This window comes from Osmia bicornis, chromosome 8 (genome assembly GCF_907164935.1).
Source record: "Osmia bicornis bicornis chromosome 8, iOsmBic2.1, whole genome shotgun sequence".
NCBI classification, from domain to species: Eukaryota; Metazoa; Arthropoda; class Insecta; order Hymenoptera; family Megachilidae; genus Osmia; species Osmia bicornis.
Window position 1 is genome coordinate 8129708 of NC_060223.1, and position 10593 is coordinate 8140300.

The window sequence follows — 10593 nt, forward strand, 5'->3', positions numbered from 1 at the left end:
CCTCCCTTGCAACCACCCTTATCCCTGGCCGATCTAGACGCACGCACAGGGACTAGGAAAACACGTGGACATCCGAATATCCGGCCACGGTCGCGTGGTCGTTGAATAATTAGTCGATTGTCCCGTCCGTGGCCGGAACCGAACCATCAATATTTTTATTGCTAGCCGACCCCCGTGAAGCGAAAAAGAGGGGTAGGAGGCCGTACGCGACCCCTGCGGTTCCCTTCTCTCTTTTTGCCCGCGTTACAGCTCCTAAGGGTGGGCGATGTTGGCTAAGTGATATCCTTCGGACGTTATGGAGGGAGGCAACATCACGCAACACGGTTCAAGCATCCCGTTTCCGATGAATGGATCCTGCCACGAAGAAAAAGCGCATCGTTTCTCGGATACTCGATAGATTAATGGATCCAACCGCTCGAGGACACTTCTCGTTTCACGATAAAAAATAGGAACGGAAGGTGTGCTCGGCAATGATGGTGGCACGACTCAAAATATTTCAAATTTCAGAAAGAATAAAGAGGTTTTAATCGAAATACGTGTACCGAGAGGTGAATTCGAAGTAAGAGAAACAATTTCCACGGGAATTCATTACGGTCCTTTGATTTCTTGCAAGAATCCGCTCGAACGGAAGCTATTCTGCCGGAAGGAGAAACTCACCAGGGAAAGAGGCGGATTAATGGAAAGCGTGGCAACGCTCATCATTCAAGCCGAGGTGAAAAATCGTAAAAGCACTTAACCTACCACTGGTGAGTTGTAAATTGTTCTTCTTCAGACGAGATTTCTTCGATGAGATACTTAGTTTCTGCCAGTAACAACAAATTACCAAAATTGAACAAAAGTTATAATTTTTGTTCAATTAGAATTTTTAAATTGTCTTTGAAATTTGACAAATTATTCAACTAATTTGAAATATCAGATACACAATTTGATGGCTAGAGTCTCCTTTACAACATTTCAAAATTATGGAATGTATATAAACTTTTATGGCTGACTGTAATTGGTCGGCAAAGCAAACAAGTCTGTAATTTTCTAAAGTCCCAGCCTGGCTGCCGCGTAGCAACAAATATGTACAACAAACAAGCGAGCACTCGGAACTTGAAAGTCTATGAGGCAATTTATGAACCGTGCATAAATTAACAACCAGTGTATCGAGAGAGTATAATGGAAACGATTACGTACCATCTAATCATACAATTTCGTCCAGCCAGCAATTGAAAATAATCAATCGAGGGATTTCGGTAAATTTTTCACCGATTTACATTCACCACTTTGCAACACCCGTCTCTCACGGTGCTCGTTCTTAACGATCGCCGTTGCACGGAATATGATCTACATTGCACAGCGTAATGTCGCGTTATTACTGCACCCATTGTACGTACTCCCCCGCGTGCCGTACAGCAATCATTCGAACTTACTTTCCCACCGTGGCACCCTCTATTTGAAATCGAAACCGAGTGCTTCGTTTCTGCTCATCCATTATCCTACCGAGATGGTTCACAGGAAAATTCCGAATCCGACACGTTTCTCTATCTTCTGATAAACATGTTTTGCCGGATGCTGTTTATCTCTTTGTGTCATCCACACTGAGTTTGGTATTTGAATTGACAGAGTAGTATTATGACGTTGCATATCGAATGACGGATTTGGAAATTTGATGATTTTCTTAGTTTCAATCTCGATTGACCCAGACTCTGGAGTTCAAGGGTTAAGATGGTGCGATGATGCAGTGAGATCAATGCCGCGAATGACTCAACAGCTTCCGGCCGCTAGCCGATTCGACGGGAAAGTCTAATGGAGCAGATGATGCACCGTGCATCTCGTGGAAGACTACCGCGTGTTTGTTAAGGGATTCGCCACAGCGCGGTTCCCGTGGCGAAACGCTAAGTGCATCCTTCTATTATGCAAGACGCATCTTCCACGAAACTTGTGTCATGAAAGCGTGCATAATCTCCTAATAAAATGTGCACTAGACACGAAATTGATTTATGTTCCTCTCGATGAATTTCCTTAACGATCACATTTTCTCTTGTATCTTTATATTTATTCACATCTACCAGAAATTATGTTTCAAGGATTAACAAAGGCGTGAACGGTGACAGGGAAACAGGTGAAGTCCAACCGACTTCGGTTCACCTTTTGTTTTCCAAATCCGACCGCTTTTGCCGAAATATAGTGTATGACATCATTGATGCGCGCAGGATAGACAGGCCTTTAGTGGAGGTTCTGAGAAGAAGAAGAGGGTAATCCCGTATCGAACAGTTGCATCTGCCACGTCATTGACCCGACCACTCTTTTTCTCGCATTCATTGGCGCGTTTCTTCGACGCGGCTCGCTTCTTACCTCCTCGACGACCCTCCTCTGCCGTCGCTTAATCTACCTGGCCATCTACATCCACGTTATCTTGCATCGCAGCTCGATGGCTACTAATTCGAGGATTTAGTGAAAGTAAGACCTTAGACTTGCCACGGTCGGTTCGGACCGATCGAGGGATTCCCCGGTTCGAAGGGCCATTTCTTCGTGACCGTTTTCCCATTTTCCTGTCGCTAGAAAATAGAAAATAATAGAAAATAATAATTCTTAAAAAGTTACAAATTCTTTGCTCGGTAATGAATTCTTGGTCCTCCATGTGGCAAGGGATATTCCTGGTAAAAGTAACTGGTCTGCTTCGATTATTGTCCAGCCAAATTTGATTAAGACCCTACAAACACGTTCCCCCTTCGTACCGGATAATAAATTCGATTTCGTCGTCTCAAATGCGCAACCAGCTCCGACGTAAAATCGTCACGTCGACGTCTTTGACGAATAGCTACGTTGCAATTTCGTGGATCTAAAGAATAGAGATTTATAGGAAATACATGAATTCTATGTTAACGAATTTACGGGTGATCGCTGAATGTCCCTTTTGATTATTATTCTCGCAGTAACACGGATAATGAAATAATCGGCGTGTATACAAGCCATATGTGCACGATGTACCCCATACAATGCAGACGCGTGCACCCCATGGATCCATGGACCAGTGTCAGCAACGATAGTCTTAGGTACTCGAATTTGGGGAAGCCAGAAGTTGATTTTGGTAGAAGATAAATATTAAAATATTGTATTATTTAAGAAGATTTTAAGAAAAATTGACGAATTGTATTTTTATGACTGCAAAGGATTAAAATTGAATCTTCGAATTTACATTTTGTAATTACACCCTCGTACACGGTTAACGTTAGAATGTATAGAGGGTGTAGTCGAAGAAAAAAAGAGAAACATACGCGATTACAAGAATGACCCCGGGTAAATCCATGGCAGAGCTCGAGGTGGGATCCGAGATTCTGATTAAATCAGCATTAGAGCAGTTGCAACGAGCTGCACCCTCCTGTCGCCTTACGACAATGACACCAAATGTCGAATCGGAGGTTGGACCCTATGATACTTGGCTATGGGACAACGAAAACGGGGGAGGGACAGGGAGACAGAGAGGTTTAATCACGATCCTCTAGGAGCACCGTGTGCCCGACCCCGTGGTGAAACAGGTGCCCCATAATGCACCCTCAGTCTCGATTTCCATTTGGAACATGTTGCACTTTGCGCTCTATTGCAGCGCGATCGGCTTTCGCCCCCTGTGTCGAGGATTGCGATTGTAAACTCGTCGATCTGAACTTGAAATTCTCTTCTTTTTTTTCCCTCGACAATGTATTCTATATTAGGTTGAAATTTTTATCAACCCTTTCGCTATGCAAAATAGTACACTTTTATTTCAACGTTTAATCACCCAAACATCATTTTCGAGAACTGCATTTTAAAATTAATTAACATACGAGTTGTTTGCCTGATATTTTTCTTCCTCGATGGTGCTTTTAAATCCATTACTGCAACATTTATTTTTCGTAGTGATACATCGCGCATAAAATGCAGGGAAAAAAACCTGATATTTTGTATTCGTTAATATTGGATACGCGATGCCTTTTACAATCTACATTACACTTTTACTTTATATTAAACATTATTTCGTGCAATTAGTAAATTACTTCAAAATGTTTCACCGTTCGTATGAAATATAAAGGGGAATTTCATTTCCTGTTAAAAGTGATATTTTTCATAGCGACCGAAACAAATGTACTATTTTCCTGTTCATTTTTCAACAACCCCGGGCTCTCATTTTTCCAACTGTTTATTCCCTCTGACGTCGCTGCACTCGAGTCGCCCAGATCCAATTCAGAGCACTTTACCTTTTCCATCGCGAGGACTAACGCTTAAGAAACAATATCCTTCGTTCGTACGCGCAGTGAGAGGCAAGTAGTTTTTCAGGTGACCAAGTACCGTGCGCAAGTAGACTAGCAACCCCCTATATGGCAAAAACACGGCCCTCTCCCTTCTTGGTGTGGCTCTCCCTCTTCGTAGCGGGAGCTGGTCGCGTTGTCGCCTTAATGCGAGGCACCAACTCGGTGTGCGTCGATGCGTGTGTACGCACATATAGCCAGCCGGAAGACGCGTGCGCTCGGAAACGCGCCGTTCCACCCCCGGCTCCCGCTAAAAGCATATCTGTGTCGTCTTGCCAGTACATACAGGAGGGTACAAGGAACCCAAGGGAAGGGATCGTTCGGTATATAAAACATTTACTAGTTTAGCAACAAAAGTGTATCGAAAGTGAACACGTTAAAGAAGACGTATAAACGTGCCGCGAGGAAGACCTAAATAGAGAAAAGAGATTCTACTGTCTTCCGAATTTATTTTGTTATTTATTCTTTCGACTGGAAATTCGATGAAACATCTTAAATAGTTAAATTCAATATCTAAATCAATTAGCGCGAAAAGGAATTCCGCACGAGCGGAAGTCAAACAAATCTCGATGGTAGCGCATCGCGAATTAAGTCTTCTCTGTACTCGTCGGCTCGAATCATAAATATTGACCGCGGTTCTCGTATCCTCGGAGGCATACACTCGTGAACCAGGATCCACCCTTGGATTTCGGTCATAAATATTGATCAGGAATAACGTGCACTCCTTACGGCACGGGAGCACGGACCGCGTATCCTGCTGGCTCGGTCAATGATGTCCCACGGGGCCAAAAGCGTTCGGTGTTTGCCGTCGATGATTGCGGTTAATTACAACACTGCCCATCTGTTTGTATGTCAACTCTGTGTAACGCGTGCAATCTAACGATACCCCGTGGGAGGGGGGCGGGGTTTCATTGCTCTACAAGAAGTCGCTTCTTTGCGAATCCGTCAATTGGCATTGTAAGGTGGTGTCAATACTTTGCACCGAGTCATTCTTTGAAATTCGAAAAAAATCGAAGTTAACGATCAAAGGGTGAAAAGTTTTTCAACAAATTTCTTGCCCTTTTGAAAACAATAATGTTTGTCTTCTTTTTGCCAACTTCAATTGAAGTTCAAAAGTCAATAGGGCTCTCTTTTATCTACGGGGAAGTAATTTACACGGGTGCTAATAGAATTAGTTATTTCCTTTACTTTACCCTATCACGTATTCTTCATCAATTAAAATTAAATTAAAATACGTTCTCGTTAAAGGACTCCTATGGTCATTTGTTCGCCAGATGAAATTTTCATTTCGGAAACAACATAATTTTCGAATGACACGGTTGCACCCCTGTCGCGAAACGAATCCTACCTGAACCCAGAATGAAAAAAAGGAACGGATCGATGACCGACGATGAACCGTAGAAAATCGCAGATGCTCCGATCCATTCATAGCTACGTGTTATTTTATTTCATAGGCTCGCGCCCCTCGCGATGTCTATTCGTCGATCTGGCATGTTGCATGCAAAGACAGAGAGAAATCGAATGAGTGAAAAAGCATCACGCCCATTATTGGGAGTGAAAGGAGGATAGATGAAGAGAGAGAGAAGCGTAGAAAGCGCAATGTGGACACAGTCAAGGTCCAGTGACCAGCTGATTGATTGTCTCCATGGGGGTTGCTATTTAGGGGTATCATCGTGAGTGGGATGACAGACGCTCTACTGGAGACGCCACCATCAGAGGATGAATTCGACGTGGGATTTGCTCGACGAGGACACCAATCGACCGATTTCCAATGGCATTAACCCCTTCTTACCCTTGTCGATTCTGATTAGAAACGATAATGGTCGTTGCTGGTTCCGCTCCGTTGGAAATACTCAAACGCTTCCGCTAAACTAACTTTATTCTACTGCTAATTGATTTCATTTAATTTCCAGTAAATTAAAGCACATTAGATTCGAATTATTTAAACCACTAGATTAAAAATAAGATTAGAAAGGATTTGGATCCTTTCATTTTGGAAGTAAATGAAAATTTTTAAAACTCAAATTTACCAAACATGATAAATCATGAAATAACCTAACCAGGGGTGGAGGAGCGAGGAATTTGTGACGAAAAGTTCGAAAATAGATGCCTAGTTATCGATTAAGCGATTGGCGAAGCGGAGCTCTTCGACGTTTAAATCGGGTCATCGGATATGTACTCGAAGAAGTCTCTATAATGGAGATAGAGTGGCGAAGGAGGCAATGGTTAGGGGTGCTTTCTGCTACGAGGGTGAAGGAGAAGAGAGCGAACACTCCGTTAGAAATTAACGTAAGGGTGACACGAGCTGGCTTTCCCATTGTCCTTCGACGTACCCCCTTCGAATGGGACGTCTGGTGAAAAAAAATTCAGATGTGAAATTTTCATTTCCGCTACGGATCACCGAGTCGGAAGAAATACTTCCTGCGCAGGGGGTTGCTTCACCAAACTCGAAGACTTCACGCTCGAGACATTCCTTTGTTGCCTCGCTACCTCCTTTCGTGCACCTGATTTCTTTGCGACAGTGGTTTATTTTTAAGAGAGTGCCACTCCATTTCTTTTCCTATCCCAACCATATTCCTCTCTAATATCAGAATTAACCTGTCGATTCTCGAATTTTGCAAAACTGTGGATTTTAATAAAATAACAATTGTAATTTTCGAATGTGAAATCCTTCATGCGAAGAGGAAAACGCGTTCGACAACGAAATTACTTTAATTCGTAATAAAGCGATCCAGTGATCCAGAAGAATAACCCTTATCAAGCAGACATTCATGGTCGTGCAGGATAGATCTTCGAATGTAACGAGAAGGAGGAGAAGAATGAAAAAAATTCAGATGCGACCTGTTCGTTGTCGTCGTGGTCCACTGAGTTGGAAGAAATACTTCCTGGACAGGGTGAGGACGAAAGGAAGGGTCGCGATCGCCCTCTTGTTTTTTTAGCTTTCTCCACGCTCTTATAATGGAAACATTGCATGCGTGAATCGTTCATCGTTGATTAAAAATTCGTCGATCTTTCTCTTATTGATTCATTCTATTCGTACAATATAATCAATATTTGAAGAAAATTAAATTTTAACATTCGACGAAAGGACAGGAAATTACACTTCGCCTGAAAGTTACACAATTTCTAGAATTTCCCGATTGCTTTTCCTCCCTGCGTGTAATTCAAGAAATGTTGGAATAGCCATCTAACAATTTTCAATGGGAAGAGAACAGAGCGTGAGAGCTAAGAGAAGAAAAGAGTGGGTGGGCTGAACGACTCCACCTTTTCTCCCCCGAAATCGGATCGGTTTTGCTAACTGCCGAGGACACCCTTTCCTCGACAAGCCGGATACAGGATCTATCGTGTAGAAATTCTAGCGGAGACGGACGAGGTCGAAGAGGAAACCCAACCGTTGTTTACCCAGTGCGTCGTTCCTTGCGTAAGCAAAGCGTCCATCCATCCGTCGGGGCGGGCAAACACACCACCCCCGGACCCCATTACAACAGTGCCGTAAAATCTTCGTTTAGCTCCCGAACCGCTTTCTTCTTCTATTTTTCTTACCGACAGAAAACTACTCTTAAATAAAAAAAAAAAAAAAGAAGAAGGGATTCTCTAAATCCCAGCATCCAAGTCTCCATCTTCAGGAAATGAAGAATGATAGAGACGGTCGTCGTATCTCGTCGATTTCAAAATATTTCTCATCATCTATCCATCCATGGTTCGCTCTTCTCCGGTAATCTTTTATCCCAGCATTGCCTCTGTGAAATCACTGTCTCCCGCTGTGAGTCGAGAGATAGACATAGAATCGTTCTTATCTAACCCCCTGTTTGTCCCATTGAGCAACGTGTTCCAATGGATTCTCTGAATGAGAGAAAAAAAGAAGACAAACCAGAGAGAAAGGTGGGCAGTGGTAAGAGAGAAACTATTAGAATGAGGGAAGAGGATAGAGACGATGGCGAACAGGGGCGCGATTCCTGATTGCTGTCGCATTGTGTATCGCCTCGTCCCACAACGAGGACAACGCATTGTCGCGTACGAGCCCTGAATACGTTGGCAAGACTGCCGATCACGTGGGAGGAACCCGAAACAACAGGGAGAGACGAAGAAGAAGGCCGTGGCAGGGGCCAAAAATTAAACCTCTGAGACAATAGGTCAAGCGTCCATAGAAACGGAAACACCAAACACGCCCTATGCTTTATTTTCCTTCGCGGGACACAAACGGGAGAACGCTCGCCGACTGTTCTGGGACGTGCTGCGAACGCTGATCACCCGCAAGCTGAAAGACAAACCGACCAAACGAGATGCATTCTGCTGGATGTTTAGAACGGGTAGACGAGATTTTATTGTTCGAACTATTTCACGAAAAACAGAAACGAAAGAAATGTAATTTATATAGTTGGATTCTCTTAATAAATAATTTATTAAGAGAAGTTAAATTCTATTCAACGTCCGTCAAACTTGATTTCAGAAGTATCAATCTGAAAACCACTTCGAAGCAGCTCTTTACGAGCGTCCAATCGAATGGCAAAGTGGTCATCCTTGATAACCGGAGACAAACAGACTAAACATCTTTAAGGAAAGTATCCCGTCTTCGGCAATCGAATCACAGACAGGGTCATCCGGCTTGGTCGCGGTAAACTTGTGAAACAATAAAAGCTTCCGGTCACCCAACGAACCGGTACATCGAGTTAGCCAACTCGAACTTTTCACCGGAAACCGCGGCAAACCCGAAGTGTGCAAAGTTAAGGATGACCAATCGTGGGTTCTTTCGGTTCTTCTTATCTTGTCCGGTCTTTTACTGGCTCTTCGCTGCAATCGTTTGACGCTTGTTATCCGTAGTACAGCTTTTGCCTCTTCTCTTTACAACGAATGAATGTCAACTAACATTCGATCGATGGAGAATTCGTTTCTGAAAACAAGCGAGAAATAGAAAGAGTCTCAAAGAATGGGGACAATTTGGTTACCTGGCGGCCGTACTGTTGCAGGTCGGGTGTCGATCGATGTTCATCCACGTAAAAGGGTGGGCGGTGGTACGAGGGAACGGATGGTTAAAGGATAGTGGCGGCAGTCGGGGTTGTAATAAGCGTAATGGATATAGCGGGCCTGCACGCATGCCCTCGCTTCGCGACGACCGATGCAACGTGTTCACGCAGCAAAGGGTTGCTTCGTATAATCGTGAGAACACCTACCCTCCACCCCCGCCACCAATCCTCTCCATACCGTCCCGCAACCCCTGGTTTATTCCTTTCGCTGTCCAGCGACGGCGTTATTTTCATTATGCCTCCCTTTTTATTTCGTAAAAGCGCGGACCTCGTGAATATTCCGCTTTGGAACAAGGGTGACCAACGGTGCAGGGATTGCGATGTTTCAGGATAAGCGGAGATTAAACAGAGCATGGTAACGATAGTTTCTGTCAAATTACTTTTTCATAAATACTCATTTCAGCAAATTTTATCATTAAGTCATTGGTACCTTTCTGGATTACGGGTTCTACAATGACTATTCGCGTGAATCTTCGTCGGCGTAAGGAATTTTGGGCAGAAAAAGCTAACCTGAGCGGGTTAGACACTACACCCACCAGGCGCTTTACGCCCGTAAGACAGAAAAGATGGAATTTTCTTTATTTCTTAGATTTCTTGGTTGACCAGCGACCAAAGTGGCAACGGGTTCGTGTGCATATTGCCGGGCGCGAAACGCGGCTCCACAATTCACAGGGTAAAAGCAAGCACGCGTGATATATTGTACGGTGCCGCTAAGTGGAAGCCAGCGGAGTCTTCTTTCTTCTTCCTCTTCTATCCGACGAGAGACACGAGCGACGAAGAAAGGCGGTTCAGGGCTGAGGAAACTGGGCGCGGGGGAGGTTACTCGAACGAGCAGCTGTATTAAGTGCGCCTATAGATTACGGCCGGGGAAAAAAGTGGAGGCCCCGGTGCGCTAAAACGCTTCGGAAAAAAGATTACTCTATGCACTCCATACGTCATTCGCGGGCATCCCGTTCGGCTGCACACGCTCGAGTGCTGTGTCTTCCACGGCGCTCGAGTGCGACGCCGTTTTTCCAGCGTCCACGCGTCCCGAGACAGACGACGCCTTCGATCGACGACGCCCGGCGTTCTTCTCTTTTCCTTCATTTCGATGCTTTAATAGATACATCGATACTCTCTAATTATACATTTTTCAGTTCTCAATTATTTTGATAATTACTTGAAAGCTAATATTTTTTAAAATTCTACGGAAACAAAAATTAGAAGCTTATTAAAATTAAAAGTCCTATCTGCTGGTCGAGCTTGCTTTCGTCCAGCTTAATGGGAAAAATAAGACCACCATGGACTTTCCTAGCGGT